Genomic DNA, 17,346 nt, shown 5'->3' on the forward strand with positions numbered 1-17,346 from the left:
ACTGCGACGAAAACTTAAGGAGGGAGGGGGGCAAAGAAAGAAAACGAGATAAAGGTGATGGCACACACACACACACACACACACACACACACAGTTTTCGGCTGTTGTTTTCTTGTTTGTTTTGTTGTTGTCGTTGATGTTTTTTTGAGGGACCTCCAACCTCCTAGCTAATTTTTCCCACTTTTTTCCCCACTTTTTTTCACACACACACACCGCACACTGACGCTGTTTTTTGCCGTGTGGGGCCGCCAACCTCCTATTTTTCCCACTTTCTTTTTTCCTTTTTCTTTTCTGACTCTTTTTTAAAAAGTTTTCTTTCATTTTAATTCTTTCTTTTTACACCAATTCATGCACAGTTCTTTGCCTGTCTTTCTATTGATGGGCAACATTTGTCGACTTAAGTGTACGATTAGCTACATGAACTTTGTCAAAGACAAATTTGTTTTTTTATATATATAAAAAAAAGTATTTTAATTTTTTTTTTAAATCTTATTTATTTATCTATCTTATTTTATTTTAAAGTTATTCATTTATTCATTTATTTATTAATTTCATCTTATTTCATACTTATTTATCACTATCTTTTTTCTTTTCTTTTTTGTTTTTGTTTTCGTTATTATTATTTTACTATCATTCTTATTATTATATCTAATTTTTAATATTAATTTACTTCTTCTTTTTTTCTTTTCTTTTTTCTCAAGGCCTGACTAAGCGCGTTGACTTACGCTGCTGGTCAGGCATCTGCTTGGTAGATGTGGTGTAGCGTATATGGATTTGTCCGAACGCAGTGACGCCTCCTTGAGCTACTGATACTGATGCTGTCTGAGACAACTATTTGTTGCTTTAATTATCATTATTGTTATCATCATCTTCATCATCATCATTATTATTATTATCACCATCATCATCATCAGTTGTTGCTATGATCATTATCAACATTATTAATATTATAATTATCATCATTATTAGTCGTTATCATTATTATTATGGTCAAGACTAACACACACACACACACACACACACACACACACACACACACACACACACACACATACACACACATACACACACACAGAATGAGAGAGAGAGAGAGAGATGTCAAAAATAAAAGATCGTATGTTTGCACCTCCCAAACCTCCCCTGCTCAACCCCATTTCTCCCAGCTGGCAGGAAACTCAACTGCAGCGACGACAACAACAGAGCAACACACTCGCGTGCGTGCGCGCCCTCACGAACACACACACACATACACACATTTCCTTGTCAAATTTTGTGTGCTGACATTGGCAGTGACCACGACCTCTTCTCTCTCCCGGTCTCTCTGAAAATAAAGAGCACACTCAATTCGAAAGGAAAAATATCTTTGCAAGGGTAAACCAGATACATTTCGAGCGCCTATGACAAGGAAAACAATCTTCCGGTTCGCCATCATTGCTCATTTTTAGAAATACGGGAAATTCCACAAAACCGAAACGAAACCAGGAAAGAAATCAGCCATGTTCAACGTTTCTTCATCTGATGCGCGGCGGTCTCATGATTGAGATATCAGTGCAGAACAGCGCAAAATTGGCTAAAAAGCTAACAATTCAAGGATTCAGGTCAGACTCTGAGCATGACTGTGAAGTTACAGATGAAAAGGTTCAGGCCTGGCTCTCAGTGATAGGGTTACGTCTTGCTGCTGGTGAAAGGACTGTGCGCAGTGAGACGAACACATTATCCAGTTCGACAGAGACTGACGCTGTGTATCACTTGTGTGGATGAAGTAAAATTGATAGCAGGTTTGCTTTGCAGCTGTGTGCAGGTTAGTATCTTTGGTGTGTGTGTGTGCGTGTGCGTGCGTGTGTGTGTGAAGAATTTGGTGTGTGTGTGTGTGTGTGTGTGTGTGAAGAATTTTGTTTCATATCCCGTCACATATACTGGTGATTGTACTTTTAGGCTGTCGACACTGTTTCGCCATTGTGGCACGGCTTTTATTCTGTAGTTTTATGTATCCATTAGATATCAAACAGACAAATTTAACACGGTAATAAAAATGATAAGGCAGACAGATATAATTATTATGCTATGGAACTGCAGATCTATTTCAACAAATCTACCTCATCTTGTACAGCATTTTTTTATAACTGACATGCGTACATTTGGCTACATGATTACTACTATCCACTCATATGAGAATCCAGTCTGAGGTTGATCAATACAGCTATATGTGCAAAAAAACAGTTACGTTACGAACCCTACAGGAGCAGAATGAAAAATAATTGATAGCCGGTGATTCAATACCCATTCTGGGACAACGACTGCAAAATGGCCATTAACAATCGCTTGAAAATGTAGTGGATTGATCTTTACATCTTCTAAATGAAGGTAGTGGAACAAGAATCCCTGATATATCCATAGAGCAACGGCTTTTGACCTGGTACTGACGCATCTATTCCTAAATGTAGTGCAGTAAAATCAAACAAACTTTTGGGCAATGTGTGGTGGAACGAACAATGTGATGAAGCTAAAAAAAGCAATAAAAACAAACAACAACATAAAGCATGTAGAGTGTATCACAAAGACCAAGGTGATGACTGAAAAGAAGCACACAGAAATGAAGGAGATTTAAAAAAAAAAAAATCATTATAACTGGATATTGGCACAGACCAATTACAGTACTGGTCACAATTTTTTAACAAAGATGCTTCCGATCAAAATATATCCAGAAAGTCTGGAGAAAACTTAAAGAAATGAAAAAAGGCGTACATTTTCCTGTTTACGACACTAAATTAGAAAACACTTATTTCCCGACAGCTTTTGAAAAAGCTGAAGCATTTGCAGAAATGTTTGCCAAATCCAGTTGTACAGAGTGTTTGCCAGAGAAAGAAACATTTTAAGGGAAACGGAAGCAGCAAACGAAAATAATGTTGAAACACAAATTCATATAAACATACAAACTGAGCGTCTGTATAATGTTTATATGAATTTGTGTTCCATCATGAAAGCAAACACTTTTCTATAAATGAAAGAAGCTATATCTTCTCTTGGAACAAAAAAACCAAAACAACAACAACAAAAATCACCTGCAGTGGGACCATACGCCATTTCAAATGAAATGTTCAAGCATTTACCGGATAAATTCTTCAGATTTCTACATGATCATATTCAATATAGTTGGTCAAACGGTACTTTGCCTACTTAATGGAAACAGTCCATAGTGGTTCCTATCCTCAAAGAAGGCAAGCCAAAAACTGATAAAGACAATTACAGATCAACTGCTCTGACTTCACATGTTGGAAAATCAATGGAAAGAATTGTGCTAACATGCTTCTTCATTACTGTGGATAAAAAGACAACAACATAATTCCAGTTAATCAAGCAGGTATTAGAAAAGGGAGAACAGCAGTTGACCACCCAGTTGAATGAAATTACTAACAAGATCAAACATCAGTTTGCTCGTAAAAAATGTACTGGCCACTTTCTTTGACATAAAAAAGTGTATTACCAAGTACGGCATTCAAGTTTACTTTATAAAATAAAATCCATTGGTTTACCAGGTTGCATATTTTATCATTTCAAAGCTTTTTTCAAGCAATAGAGTAATCCAAACAAAGGTAGGAAATACTCTTTCTCCAGACACATTACCTATCTTCAAAATTGATGGGTATGTGATTGAACATAAACAAGCAGTAACATTTCTTGGCGTATATCTCACATCAGAACTGACATGGAATTTATATTTGGAATACTACTTGATGAAGGCGAGGAAAAGCCTCAACTTATTAACGATTGTTAGCAGACAACACTGGGGTCAGAATACCTCTGTACTAAAACAACTCACGCACAAGAGATATTCTTTTCTGCACCAAAATACATATCTAAAAATGACAAAATGTGGATAGTAAAGCAGGTGTGTTCCAGCTCATGTTTCAACTTTAAAAACATACACAGACATTAAAATATTACCCTTTGAAGAGTGTGTCAGGTCAGGTCGTTAGATCTGCTACTGGTAACCTGTAATCCAGTACAACCTGTTCAGGGTCCGGTTGCCGGCGACTAAACCGGCACTCCCACTGCTCCCTTCCGGGACTGGTGAGGCGGATGGCTAGACACCCTTATGGAATTAAAAACGAGATCCATAAAAGGGCGTTGGCTCAGGAGAGCCACCGACTGCCATCTAGCTCCACCGTGCTGTGTGCATGCCACACGCAGTTGGCCCCTGCGGTGTGTCTACCCTTGCATGTGAAGTCTGGATCCGGCAGAATCTGCAGAAGAAACCTATCAGTTCAACGGAGAGGAAGGCGGTTACAGCAACGCACTGTGTAGTGCAGAGAGTAAGATGAGACACCGAAAGGATATCTTGGTCATCCACTGCATCTGTGCTCATCCTCCAGTCGTCTCGACTTAGTCTTGCCACTGGAAATTGGTGGACCCGGACGAGAGAGTGAGGTCGACGTTGCGCAACTCCTCTTCACTTTAAACAAACTCATCGCGCAAGTCATCAGTCATCCTTAATGACCTTTCATCCTTCATCCTTTCATCACCCCTAAGTCCCGTGGTGACAGACGAGCGACGAAACGACAGGTGTGGGTACACTGGCAGTCGCAGCCGCGGACCTGCACGCAGGCGGCTCAGGCCATAGGGTCGTTCTTCATCGACAGGAGCAGCGATGGAGCTCGGCAGCCGTCTGAGCGTCTGAGCATACCTCTTTAGGAATGCACTGCTCACCTCCCTGGCATGAGGAAGGGGCTTTTTTCCCTGTCTGAGTGCGGCGAAACCGTTGCGACTGTTCAAAATCGTATTCGGCTTTTCTAAGTTTTCTTTTGCCGTCCGTCGTGTTCGCTCTTTTTTTTTCATTTTGTAGATATGGCCGGGTCTGCAAGTGTCAAGCCTGTCTTCTTAAAGACAAGAGACATCCCTGACTCCAGAAACAAGTGCGCTACGGTGTTGGAGATGTGCTTGGCTGCGGAGCGAGTTGCAGGACAAGGTTCGATGGTGGGTGCCCAGGAGATCAACGGGCTGTGGAGGCTGTACCCCGCTACGATAGAGGCAAGGTCCCAGCTTCTCGTTCAAGGGATACGCATAAGAGGTACGGTACTGCAATCATCTAACACTAACCCGTACATCCTAAGAGACAAATCTGGAGAGGAAAAGCCAACCACTAAAATTTTCATTGACAGCATCCCTATATCCGTTGCTGATAGTGAGATAGAGCACTCCCTTCTGAAAGCGGGATGTGAGCTACGATCAACTATAAAATGCGAGAGAGCGAGAGATGCTGACAACAAACTTACCCGGTTTTTAACTGTGCCTCTGGAAAACGCTCTTGAAGTAAGCTTTTTCACAGCTAAAGTTTTCCATAAAGAACAGAAGCTAGCGAGAAAGCCAGTAGTGTGTTCCAACTGTTTGGAGCAAGGCCATCACAATTCTGCCTGTGAAAAAGACGTTTGTAGGGCTTGCAGAAAGACAGGGCATAAAAGGGGGGGACCCTACCTGTGAGTTTTCTGTTTCGGATAAGCCAAGAAGGGAGAGTGAATGAGGAGGATGAAAGTGAAGTGCAGAGTGAGGAAGGACAGAGAGTGACAAAAAAGGACAGACAATCCAGGGGACGACCCTCAACTCGACAGGCAACGCTGAGCACATCATTGGAACTGAGGAGTCCCCCTCGTCACCGCTCGGAGACCCCCAAGCGTCGTCGGTCTCGGGAGAACAGCCCTGAGGGAAGGGGTGACAGTAAACAATCCAGACGGGAAGGCGGGCGATCTGACCGCCGTGGGGCTCCAGACGTGGAGGTGTCTTGCTAGCTTCTAGCACTGACCTGGACTGACCTTTTGATGACGGACTGGCTTTGAACAACGGACTACGAGTTTTGATCACACCTCATGATTCGACGACTTAAGATGGATAACAATCACGGAAATACGGAACCAGATTGTCAACTATACATGCAAACACGCAGAGCACACAAACAGGCATATGAACAGAAAAACGAACAAGCAAACAATAATTTAATCTCATTCTCTCATGGATAAGTTACGCATAGCATCATTGAATTGTAGAGGATTAAAAAACAAATTTAAAAGATTATCACTTTTTCAATATTTGAAAAGGAACAAGTTCAATATTGTTTGTCTACAAGAGGCCCACATAACTCATAGCGACTTACCTGTATGGGAAAAACAGTGGGGAGGGGAAATCTTTTATCATGAAAGAACAAACAGAAGTAAGGGAGAAGTAATCTTAATTGCAAAACAGTTCACTGGGAGAATAAAATTAGAAATGGCACAGAGCAGAATCTTAATCGTCTCAGTCTCACACGAGAAATGTAATTTTCATCTAGCGAATATATACGCTCCAAACAATGCCTCAGAAAAAGCGGCCTTTTTTTATTTTTATAGAACTTCAGCAACACTGTAATGACTTTAGTGACGACAACTATTTTGTGTGGTTACTTTAATTGTGTTCTTGACAACAACCTTGACGTTATATCGGGTCAACCTCATCGGGAAAATGAAATTCAGGAACTTAATAGATTAAAAAATGTTCTTTATTTAACTGACACCTGGCGAATGTTCCACATAAAAGAACAAGACTTTACCTGGTGTCACAGCAATCCATTTATAGCCCGTCGCCTTGACTATTGCTTTATATCAGAAAGCATGATACATCATCTAGTAACTTGCGAACATATTATAGTTCCTAATTCAGATCATAAAGCTGTTGTAATAGAATTTAGTGGCAATGAATTTTCACGTGGTCCAGGATACTGAAAGTTCAATAATAGTTTCTTAAAGAATGACTCTTTCGTACAAAGAATGAATGACTTACCTGACAGACAGCTAAACAATGACAGTATTCTATGCAAAATGAACACCACTTTTTACAGGTTTCTATGGCAGAAAAAACAAAGTAATAGAAAGGCATTTGAAAAGATAAAACGGAAAGTCATGGAAGCTGAATACAATGCTGGAGGCCTAAAAATGATAAACATGATTACTTTACATAAATGCTTTAATTTACAGTGGGCAGGAAAACTTCATGAAGTAAATGAAGAGCAAAACTGGTGCTTAATACCGATATGGCATGTTGGAAAACTTGCAAAATATAACAGGGTTTTCCATATCAACTGTAAATTAAGAGACGTCAAGGGTTTAGATAGAATGGATAATGTGTTCTGGCAGAGTATAGTAACTACCTTTTTAGAAAAACAAATCTTTAGCAACACACAATATAATAAACAGCAGCAACTTCCAGAATCAGATGCTATTCAACAACTCTTTGATCACATACAAAAACAAAACGTTATTTTTTCAAACATGGCAAGCAAATGGGATAGAAGTGATTAAAGATGTAATTCATTCAAGTGAAAACAGACTACTTACTTTTGAAGAAATACAAACACAAATTGGACAGAACAAAGCCTGATGCTTGAATATAATCTTCTTATCCATTCTTTCCCCAAAACATGGATTCAGTGGATACAGAAAGGGGAAAAAAATACAGAATCCAATGTATGTGAGGTTAGCAAGTATAACACAAAACCTAGAATTATTAAGAATATATTACTTGAAAATGAAGAAATAGTAACTCCAGTTGCGGAAAAACTTTGGTTAAGAAAATTTGGCATAAATTTAAATAAGTCAGCATGGTCAAGAGCCAATGATGTTACAAAAGAAGTACGATTAAAAGTTCTTCAATGGAAAATTCTACATAACATTTATCCAACAAATATTCTTCTTTGTAAAATGAAAGTAAAAGAAAATAATAAATGTTCTTATTGTCCAGACACAGTCGATTACATTGAACACTTTTTCTTTGAATGTCCACTTGTAAGCAGTTTTTGGTGTCATATAGAAAAATTGATCAATTCAAAAACAGATCTTAGACTGAAACCTTCAATAACTGATATACTTTTTGGTATTAACAAATCAGAACGCCTGCTTGGAAATTACAAATACATCAATTACATAATTCTTGTAAGCAAAATGTGTATAAGCATTTTCAAAAAACTGAGTCCTCCCTCTCTATACAATGCATTTTTGAAAGAGAGCTAGGCCTCAAAGTCAACTGAATCCATGTTAGTAAAAAAATTTAAAAAAAATATCACACACACACACACACACACACACTGTACGCAAACACCTTTCACATATTCACTTTCGTATCTTTTATTTGTATCATTATTGCTAAATACTTGTATTTATTTCACGGACTGGCCGAATGAGTATATGTAAAATGTCCGACAATGCGCATTGTATAATGTCAAATATATCGTTTACTTTCATGTGTTACACGACGAGTTGTCCTGAGGACAATGTGGCGAGCGTCCTAGATCAATGCGTCCGGCAGAAGAACAATCACTGTGCGTCGTTTCGGGGGAGGGCGGAACCTGCCTCCTGTCCGAGCGTCAACTTTCCTTTTTGTTTCTTCTTCTCCTTTTTTTTTCCTTCCTCCAATAATTAATGTTGATCTAATTTCATGTTTTTCGACGTATATGTATTATACTACGATGATTTCGATGATTATCTCACATACAGAATCCACACACTCACATCAGAGCAAACTAAATCACAGACAACTGAAAACACATGCATAATGTTAAAATATTCACTGAAATTGTCCATGAAAACTGAATATTCAGACAAAGAACTTAGTGTATTCGGAAGAATACTACTTTGAATACATTTAGATGTATTTACGTATATCAATCGAAAACTGACATGTTATACAGAAGAAAAAAAAGCGAAAGAAAACAGAAAAACAGAAGGAAAAAAAAGGTTTTTGTTTTTTTTGGCCAATGAAGAAGGCGTGTGAAAGCACACACACACACACACACACACACACAAAACCCCAACAAAAACAAAAACAAAACACGTTCTGGTGCTCCATGACCTGCATGCAACAGCGGCAAAAAAAAGGGGGGGCTAGAAAAGTTGCCCTAAAAATTGCCTGCTCCATATCACCCAGGCCAGCATACCGCAGCTGGCTGGGACTGTCACACTGAGCAAAATGTGTTTGTTTTGTTATTTTTCTTTTTCTGGTTCTCGAAATTTTATACGGCTAGGCCTTTCTGTTTCTCAGCACTGGGAAGATGAATTGTCATCTCTTTAAAAAAAATTTTTTTTTAAAATAAATAAAAAAAAGAAGAAGAAGAAAAAAAAGAATGTAGTCATAATTGGTGCATTCCACACATGTGCTTGCTGCTGTATTCGTGATGCAAGGAAGTAACTGTGTTCAGGGTAGTTGATGTCGTGTTTGTGGAGTATCCTTACGTTTATAAGCTGCTTCACTTGGAAGGTAAAGCTTTTGTTTTATTGAGCATTCTGCATCAGACCAACCGACTGCTTCCTATGATTTTTGTCTGCGACCTTTGTCTTTCATGTGGTGATGTGGTGGCCAAAAAGTGGATTTTCGGTGCACAAAGAATAACTGACGTCAAATCATTGGTAATTGCATGGATATTGACGTCATCCATGCGGAGTTTGTCGTATGGGATTGGCGACGTTGGGTTTTTTTTTGTTTGTTTGTTTTTTTCCCCATGTCGTGTTCATGTGTTGCTGTTAGTCTTCAGTCTGTTTTTTTCTTTCTTTTTTTGTTCAGCTGAAGGGCCAGGGTCATCGACTAGCGAGTTGAGTAGTTTTTGTTTTGTTGTTTATGTTTTTTTTAATCTTCTTTCTCAAGTAGTCATTCTCGTGGACCTACTGTCCTTGATGACTAATTTCGTGTAGCTGAGTGCCTAGCCATCTGGTCAACCCAGTCTCTTGTCATCTGAAGATGTGAGTGTCGTCACAAAAGCAGCTTTGAGTCGGTCGATTGAGACCTTCTCTGAGCGGCCTTTGATGTCCAGGGTGAAGAACTTGTCACTGGTGTCCATGATGCGATAAGGGCCTTGATAAGGTCGCTGAAATGGATGTCGGTGACAGTCAGTTCGGACGTAGACATAAACTGTTGAGGCCAAATTTGCAGGTACACAGGTAGACTGTTGTCCATGAAACTTTGGTGCTGGAGGTTGTACGGAGCACATGGTGTGCTGAAGATGTTTGAGAAATGTAGAGTCTGGTTCAACAGTCCGTGCTTCAAGTGGTTGAAGAAATTCACCAGGAAGGCGAAGGGTTGAGCCATACACAAGCTCAGCTGGAGAACAGTCAGGATCCACACGCCAAGAAGAGCGAATTCCCAACAGAACCATGGGTAATTCTGCAACCCAGTCAGGGCCAGTAGTGCGTGCCTTGAGTGCTGCCTTGAGCTGACGATGGAAGCGCTCAACCATGCCATTTGCCAGGGGGTGATAGGCTGTGGTCGTGTGTGTCTCAATGCCCAAAAACTTGTTGCACTCTGTCCAAAGAGCTGAGGTGAACTGCTTGCCACGGTCTGAGATAATGTCTTCTGGAACCCCAAATCTTGTGATCCAGTGGTGAACAAGAGCGGTAGCACAGGTAGAAGCATGAGCATCTGGTAAGGGAAAGGCTTCTGGCCATCTGGTGAAACGGTCAATAATGGTGAAGAGATAGTTCATGCCCTAGCTGGTTGGCAGAGGTCCAACAAGGTCCACATGCAGACTGCAGAATGTGGTATTTGGTAGTGGACGTTCTACTAGTGGTGCTCTTGTGTGTCTATGGATTTTGGAGGTTTGGCAGGCATGACATTCCTTGCACCACTTGCGTATGTCACGTTTCATACCGTGCCACACAAAACGTTGGCTGATAGCTCGTTGAGTCGGACGTGCACCTGCGTGAGAGAGGCCATGAATGTTGTCAAAGACTGAGCGTGTCCAGGACTTTGGTAGCACTGGCCTCTGGACACCAGTGGATATATCACACAGCAGGGTGAGTGTCCCAAGCTGAACATCTTGTAGCTGGAGACCAGTGGCAGATGTGCGATAGGTTTCCATCTCATCAGACTGAGCTTGATCTTCAGCAAGGCGATTGAAGTCACCCACAGAGGAAATGCAGCGTTATTTTGCAATGGAGTTGGTGCTGAAACGTGAAAGGGCGTCGGCTACCACATTGAATTTGTCCTGGATGTATTGGATGTCAGTAGTGAATTCAGCAATGTAGGAAAGATGTCTTGTGTGACGAGGGGATCGGTCAGTTTGACTCTTGAGAGCTGATGTTAAGGGTTTGTGATCCGTGTACAGAGCAAAAGAACGTCCTTCCAAAAAATGTCTGAAATGTTTGATGGCACTGTAAGCTGCAAGAAGTTCACGGTCAAAGGCACTGTACTTCTTTTCTGTTTTTGATAGTTTTCTGGAGAAGAGGTACCCAGGACTGGCCTTGACGTTGTTCAAGTTGAGCTCCTACAGCAGTGTTGGATGCATCCACTGTAAGACTTGTTGGTGCATCTGTTTGGGGGTGATGTAAGAGCACCGCCTCATTCTTCGGCTTTTTTAAAAGTAGTTTGGCATTCTGCAGACCAGTCAATGGATTGTCCTTTACCACTTGCTTGGGCATGAAGTGGGGCCAGGATGTCTGCAACATGTGGGATGAAACAATGATAGTAATTCATCATCCCCAGAAACCGTTGAAGGCTGGTACGGTCGGCAGGTGCAGCACAGTCATGGAGGGCAGCTACCCAGTCAGGGAGTGGACGTATTCCTTGAGCCGTGACATGATGCCCAAGGAAATCCAACTCACTAGCACCAAAAACACACTTGCCTTTGTTGATGACTAGTCCATTGGCTGAAAGGAGCTGACAAAGTTGTCTCAGGTGCTCAAGATGTTCCTCATGTGAGTGACTTGCTACAAGGATGTCATCAATGTAGACAAAAGTGAAGGGAATGTCCCTTAGAATGCCATCCATGAGACGTTGGAAAGCTTGGGCTGCGTTCTTGAGGCCGAAAAGCATGTGGAGAAATTCCCAGAGGCCGAAAGGTGTGATGATGGCAGTCTTAGCAATAGAAGATGGTGCCATTGGAATCTGATGATAACCCCTGACCAAATCAATCTTGGAGAAAATGGTGCATCCTGCCAAATGATTGCTGAAATCCTGAATGTGAGGCAAGGGGTATCGATCATCTTTGGTAGCAGTTGAGGCGTCTGTAGTCACCAGGGTCGCCACTGGCCATTTGACTTGGGAACCACATGTAGGGGTGAAGACCAAGGGGAGTTGGACCGACGGATGGTACCCATCTCTTCCATTTTCAGGAATTCAGCTTTGGCAGCTGCAAGTTTTTCTGGGTTTAAGCGTCGGGCACAGGCATGAACTGGTGGGCCATGTGTGATGATGTGATGTTCAACACCATGTTTGTTGATGGTGGAGTCAAAACGTGGTGTCAGTAATTCTGGAAGCTGTTGAAGCAGATCAGAGTAAGCATTGTGTGGTAGAAATGAAAGACAAGCCACAGACAAAGGTGCATCCGTGTTTTTGAGTGAAGTGGAAACATTGTCTAGGGACAGGAGACGTTTGCCCTTGAGATCAATGATGAGTGAGTGAGCGATGAAAAAATCAGCACCAAGAATGGGGCGTGTGACATCAGCAAGATAGAAGTCATGTGAATAGAGTTTTTTTTAACTGATTTCTAAAGTAATGTTGTTTTTGCCCCAGGTTTTGATGGAAGTTCCATTTGCAGCAGAAAGGGGTGCAGGTGGGTTAGTCTTGAGATCCTGTGCAGAGGCAGGATACACCGACACGTCAGCACCAGTCTCGATCAAGAAGGATTGTCCAGTGCGGCGATCAAAAACAGAGAACGTGTTTGAGTTTGAAATGCCGGCCCCTACCACGTTTAGTGACCGGCTTTGTCGTTTCCCAACAATGATGTGTCTTGTTTATTCTTCAGAAGAGATGCGAACTTGCAACTAGGCTGGCAGCGACGAGCATCTGGTCCAAATCTCTGATGGTAGAAACACACAGAGGACTGTGCTGTTGATCGTGAAGCTGGAATTGAATTACTCTGATGAAGTGAGCGGGAGTTTCGCTGAAATCTTTTAGCGGCAGATACAGCTACCACAGATGGGCCCATGGTCACACCATATGTGTCAGGTTGAACCACTGAAATCTATTGGACACCTGTAGTGCGTGTTTCCCAGATATGGTCTACAGCTTCAGCAAGCTCTTCTACATTATCAGTGTTATGTCCTGCGAGGATGCTACGAATGTCGTCAGGAAGGTTCGATAGAAAAAGTGCACGCTTCAGTGTCTGTGGATCATCATTCAGTGCATTGATCTTACGCATGAGGGCAGTAGGACGTTTGTCACCAAGTCCATTGAGATTGAGTAACTCTGCATCTTTCTGGGCCTGGGATTTTCCAAAGGTCTTGATGAGAGCACTTTTCAAAGTGTTATATTTGTTTACAGCTGGTGGATTGAGGAGAATTGATTGCACTTCATCTGCAGTGTTGATGTCAAGAGAACTGACAATGTAGTCATACTTTGTTTGATCTTGTGTGATAGCTTTGGTGCCAAACTGGGCTTCAACCCTCGCGAACCACACTTCTGGAGATTTAATCCAGAATTCTGGGAGCTTTACAGACACTGCATTCACTTCGTTAGTAGGTTGACTAACATGAGTCTGCATTTGAGTTACTAAGTTTGCCAGAATGTTTGCTTCAGGAGACTCTTGTGCCATTTCTTACGTGTTCTGGAACGGGGTCACCAATGTTGAGTATGCAACAAATGGTTTTGTATAAAAAATCGGGAAACTCTTAGATAAGTCCCACGATTTTTAATACAGCTTTCGACGATCCGTTGAGCCAAAACGGAAGTAGTAACCAAGGAAACAAAACAAGGGAAGTAACTTATCTAAACTAAACAAAGGAAGTAAATAACACGTAAGAGGGAGACGCCACAGTAAGTTTGTGTTGGCGCTGATTCTATGTGCTGGTTTGATCAGCGGGTCAAGTCCAGGTTTTCTTTATTCTTTCGTTTTGAAGTGTCCCTTGCCTCTCTCCATGAGGTAGCTGCTGTGCTGTCATCGCTTGTGTTTGTGTTTTGCTGAGGCCAAGAACAAGACGTCACCTACTTGTGCACCCTCCTTGTCAACACAGAGCGTGTGTGTTGTGTTGTGTGCACGTTGTCTGGGCGTGTTTTGCAGACGTGTTTCATCATCTGTTGCTGCTGTCATCCTAGCCTGCGCCCCTGTTGCCGTCGTCGTCGTTGTCTTCACTTCGTCGTCGTCATCGTTGTCTTCACTTCGTCGTCGTCATCGTTGTCTTCACTTCGTCGTCGCTGTAGTCGTTGTCTATGGTTGTTGTCATTGCTTTCTCTTCATCATCATCGGCGTCTTCGCTGCATCTTCATCATTGTTGTCTTCACTTCAGTCTTCATTGACGTCGTCAGCTATTCTACCATCGTTGGTGTCAACGCCATGGCTGACTTTATTTCGTGATTTGTGTGTGTGTGTGTGTGCGAGGGCGTGCGTGTGTGCGGATCAATTAGTTTATATATGTATATATGTATGTATATTTTCTTTGCTTTCATTACAGTTGGCTGTTTGAGTATAAAAACAGTTGTTTCTTTTATCTGTGGCTCCGTATTATCTTGTTTTTGTTAGTGTCATTGTCTGAGAGTGTTAGGAGGGGTTGGGAAAGGGAAATAAGTTATTTCTGCGGGGCAAGGCGAGAGAGGCAGTGCTGAGATTATCCCCTACAGAACTGACTGACTACCATACGGTCAAGACCGCACTGTTTTGGCATTTCCATTTGGACGCTGAATACTATCGAAAAAAAAATCGAAATATTAAAAAGGAACCAGCTGAGACATTCACCCAACTACTCGAGAGGATGAGGCGGTGGTTTTCCTTATGGTGCGTGACAGCAGGGAAGGACGAAAACAACGTGGAGGACGTCAAAGATCTTTTGATGCAGGAACAGTTCTTTCAGATGCTGAGTTCTGAATTCATAGTTGAGGTAAAAAGATTGCGTCCATCTACTGTTGATGATGGGGGGGGGGGGGGGGGGGGATGATCATGCCTATTCCAGGATGCCAAGATCATCAGGATCAAGGGCATCTGTAGTGTGCTACAACTGCAAAAAGAAAGGATATCTGGCTTGTCATTGTCCAGAGCCTGCACCCATTCAGCTGGTCCGCAACAGCCCGTCGCTGTGATAGATCTTGATTCCAAGGAGCTGCGTCAAGCTATATTGAGTCTGGAACATGACATTCCTATGTCCGGGCATCTTGGGGTCAGCAAAACCCGCGAGAGAATAAGGGACAGTTTTTACTGGCCTGGCATGTGTGACGACATTCGTTGATATTGTCAGTCCTGTTTACAGTGTCAGAGGACTGTTGACAAGGGAGGAGTGCCCAAGGTGCCTTTGGTTAGGATGCCCTTTTTTAAGGAACCTTTTGAACGTGTTGCTTTGGACATCATTGGACCAGTTGTTCCAGCATCAAGAAATGGCTACAGGTACGTCTTAGTCATGGTGGATTTCGCAACACGTTACCCTGAAGCTGTTCCTCTTCGCCAGATCACGGCAGGGGCTGTTGCTGAAGCAGCTTTCAACATGTAGACGCAGACAGGGATTCCCGAGACAGTCTTGACCAACCATGGCTCACAGTTTGTTGGACAAGTGATGAAGGAGGTCTACAGGCTGCTGTCTATCAGAGGGCTGCATACAACCCCATACCATGCACAATGTAATGGGCTCGTCAAACGTTTCAACGGGACTCTAAAGAGGATGCTGCGTCGCCTGGCCCAGGAGAAACCACAGGAATGGGATAGGTGGATACCTGCACTATTGTTCGCCTATCACGAGGTGCCGCAAGAGAGCACTGGTTTTTCTCCTTTTGAGCTGCTGTATGGGCGGAAGGTGCATGGACCTATGAAAGTGTTGAAGGACCTGTGGGTTCAGCCAGAGCGCCAGGAGCTACGGACGGCTGCGGAATATGTTGTTACACTAGGGAACAAAATCGCTGAATCCTGTGCAGTTGCCCAAGAAAGCTTGGAAAAAGCATCGGCAAGGTACAAACGTCATTTCGACGCAAAAGCCAAGACAAGGATCTTGGAGCCTGGATCAAGACTTCTGGTACTCCAACCTACCAAGGCAAACAAGCTGGACATGTCATGGCAGGGGCCATACACTGTGTTGGAGCGTGTTGGAGAAGCCGACAGCAAACTGAATGTTAAGGGAAAAGACAAGCTTTACCATGCGAACCTGTTGAAGAAGTTCATTGAAAGGAACCCTCAAATGCAACCAAAGAAGCCAGTAGGTTTGTGTTCACTGGTCATTCAGGAAAGATTGGAGGAGGAGGTCACACCTTTGATGAGCAAAGATATGCCCACTATTCCCCTTGAGGCCTTGGAGGGGCCTGAAAATGTGAAGATCCTGACAACGGATTCCCAGTTTGAGGGCCAGCTGCGTCAGCTGACTAAACGGTATACGTCAGTTCTGACGGATGTCCCTTCCTGTACTAACCTAGGGTCATGCAGCCTGAAGTTGACGACTCAAGTACCCGTGAGGGTACGTCCTTATCCGGTGCCATTTGCACAGCGAGAGACCGTACAGGAGCAGGTAAAGTCGATGCTTCAGATGGGCGTCATTGAACCGTCAGTCTCGCCATACTGCTCACCCATTGTGCTTGTCAAGAAGAAAGGTGGAAAAATCAGATTTTGCATCGATTTCAGCCGCCTTAATAAGATAACTGAGTTTGATGCAGAGCCCTTGCCAGATGTTGAGTACCTGTTTGCCAAGCTGGGGGAGAAGAGAATTTTCAGCAAGATTGACTTGGTGAAGGGGTACTGGCAGATACCTATGGCTGTGGACGATCGCCCCAAAACGGCATTCTCTATGCTAGAGGGCCACTTCTAGTGGAAAGTAATACCGTTTGGCTTGTGCACAGCTGGGGCTGTGTTCACGAGAATGATGAGAAAACTTCTCCAGCCTCTTCAAACTGACGATGTGGACAACTTCATAGACGACGTGATTGTGTCCACCGTTGACGAGCAGCAACATTTGAGAGTGCTGGAAAGAGTTCTTCGACGACTACAGGAGTGCTCCTTGTCTGCCCGCCCAGCTAATGTGAACTCAGAGGATGTAAAGTTGTTTACCTTGGCCATTGCATTGGGGAAGGACAAATTAAACCACAACAAGACAAGATGGAACGAATCAGGGAAGCTCCCAGACCATCAACCAAGAAGCAGATTCGCAGCTTTCTGGGCTTGGTAGGCTATTATCGGTGGTTTGTTCCCCGATTTGCCAACATTGCCAAACCTTTGACTGACCTCACCAAGGCCTCCGTGCCATATTGGGTACCGTGGGACGAAAGTTGTGAGAAGGCTTTCCAGACCTTGAAACGTCAGTTTTGTAATGCCCCTATCTGTCGCCTGCCCGTGTCAGGGAAGACGTTTGTGCTGCAAACTGACGCATCTGATGTGGGTCTGGGTGCGGTGCTGTGTCAGCAGCATGAAGATGGAGTATACCCTGTGACTTG

General features: G+C 42.8%; 1 protein-coding gene across 2 annotated transcripts in view; it reads left to right on the plus strand.

Annotated features, from left to right (window-relative positions):
• Positions 1 to 1,489: 1,489 nt before the first annotated feature.
• LOC143287544 (uncharacterized) overlaps positions 1,490 to 17,346 on the plus strand; it is an 85,257-nt gene continuing 69,400 nt past the window's right edge. For both annotated transcript variants that reach the window (XM_076595602.1, XM_076595601.1), the window contains exon 1: positions 1,490 to 1,801. The gene's annotated coding sequence lies outside the window, so the exon portion shown is untranslated. The remainder of the gene's footprint in view (positions 1,802 to 17,346) is intronic.

This window comes from Babylonia areolata, chromosome 11 (assembly GCF_041734735.1).
Source record: "Babylonia areolata isolate BAREFJ2019XMU chromosome 11, ASM4173473v1, whole genome shotgun sequence".
NCBI lineage: Eukaryota > Metazoa > Mollusca > Gastropoda > Neogastropoda > Buccinidae > Babylonia > Babylonia areolata.